Genomic DNA, 2,462 nt, shown 5'->3' with positions numbered 1-2,462 from the left:
TCTATCTCAATAAATTTTATATATAGATATATATATATATATATATATATATATATATATATATATATATATATATATTAAATAGTCTAATATGACAGTATAATCAATACACCTGAACGAAGGAAATTTTATTTAAAAAAATTGATTTATAGAAAAAAAGTTAAAAAATGAGAAAGTTATATTTCAAAAATATGATTAGTAGTATAAAATAATAGAAAAAGAAATAATTTTAATTAGGAAGATTGAGATTCGATTGATTATTGATAAATTTAAAAATACATTGTATATTTTATTTTTAATCTTTTAAAAATACATTGACTATTGACTCATGAATTAGTCAAAGTGTATTCTAGAATTAGAGATGCTATATGATGCTAGCAATTTGACTATCATGGATACTAATGACATTCCTAACTTTATAAAATACTATTACCTAAATAATATTTATATATTTTCACTTAATATTTGTTTTGGAAATATTTTTTACTTTAATATTAAATTGAAGTGTTGATAAATTAATGCATGTGCTATTTATATAAATACTCATGATATACAGAGCAAAACATATAAAGAAAAATCACCTTACATAATAATTCAAAAACAAGTCAAACAATATTCCACCATTTTCTTTATTTTTTTAATGGCCTCATCAAAGTTGATTTCAGTTATGTTAATGTTTGTGACAACTATGATTTTGATTAATGTAATGATTGTAGGAGCAAAAACTTGGTGTGTGAGTAAGAATGGAGCTGAAATTCAAGCATTAGGTAATGGTTTAAGTTATGCATGTGGAGCTGGAGCTGATTGCGGGCCTATTCAGCCAAGTGGACAATGTTATCATCCAAACACAGTCCAAAGTCATGCTTCCTACGCTTTTAATAGTTACTATCAAATCCAGAAGCAAGCGGAAGGCTCTTGTGACTTTGGTGGCACTGCAACCATTGTTGAAGCTGATCCAAGTATGAATATCAATACATCTTTAATTAAATTTTTATTAAATATATTTTATATGATTGAATGTCATTGTAAAACTAATTTATATTAATGGTGCAAGTTTAACTTTCTGATTTTTTTTATTTTATTGATTTAATTCCTTCGAAATTTAAAAGGATTTTTTTTACTTCCTAAGATATGAAAACACTTATTTTGGTTAATTATATTCATTTGATGATGTAGCAAATCTAACATATTTTGAGTTCAAGAAAACATTTTTCAAATGGTGCATAATAGTATGGAAAAAATAGTATAAAAATCAATATTTTTTTGAAACAATAAATCAAAATTATGATCTTATTTCATAAGGATAAAATACATATTTAACCTTGTTTATTTTTTTTTAATTCAATTTCGGTGTTTTTTATGTTGAATGAGCTATATTTTTTCACTTTAATTTTATGACGAAAACTCAACTTTTTTTTTTTCGTTGTATAGGTTTTGGAAAGTGCATATATCCATCTACTTAAAGGTATGACCTAAAATTCTTTTTAAGATTTTATTTGATATTTTTATTGATTTTATAGTGTCCAACATTTTTATACACGTAACTAATTTGTAATGTTATTTTGATATTTAATTAGTATTGCAAGAGGAGCATGAATGAAAAGACCAACAGATTATTTGACATCATACAATACCCTCACGGAACAACAATAAATGAAAATTTGTTACGAGACATATGACTCTTCACTTTCTGTACAATAAAAATATGGTTGGTTGTGAGTTAATATTGTCATATAAGAATAATTTGTGAAAATAAAATGATATTTTCTAATTCATGAGAGTTGTGTTGGTCAATAATCAATGTTTAGTTTTGTTATGGTTCAACTATGTGGGTTTTGATTTCATTAAACTTATACTTTAGGGGAAGCTTAATTAATAAGTGAATAATTTGTTTTTCAAACATTCATCATCTCACTTAACATTCTTTGATGTAGATAAAGAACACGCAGACATAAAAAAAAGTTATTTCTTTAATGTAATGATTTGATGTACAACAAAATTAGTTTTAAATTTATTATCTGAGTCATCAACAAACTTTTAAGTTCAATCTTTGAAGACAAAAACAAACAAAAGTTTTGTCAAAAATCAAAGAGACATCATTAAATAAAACCATTTATAAGCTAGTGATATTGCATTGTTTATGAAACATGATATTGTTTGCAAAGGGACCAAAGAAATATCGCTATATAATTTCTTCACAAAAAAATATAATGAAATGTAATTTGAGTTATAGAATAAAAATAATGTAAATAGATTTTATAATATTTGAATATCAATTACTAATAATTTGTTGTTTGGATAGTAAATTTTAATTTTTGTCAAAGATCCCATTTAGATCTAGCTAGACTAATAAATTTCGGTATAGTTAGATAGATTAAACGTCTTGTTCCAAGTTTTAATTTGAAACTTCACAGTTGTTTGTGAGTTTGAGGGTGATATTTTTTATCAATTTTACAAAAAAA

Source organism: Cicer arietinum, chromosome 6 (assembly GCF_000331145.2).
Source record: "Cicer arietinum cultivar CDC Frontier isolate Library 1 chromosome 6, Cicar.CDCFrontier_v2.0, whole genome shotgun sequence".
Lineage (NCBI taxonomy): Eukaryota > Viridiplantae > Streptophyta > Magnoliopsida > Fabales > Fabaceae > Cicer > Cicer arietinum.
Note: the sequence above shows the minus strand (reverse complement) of the source record.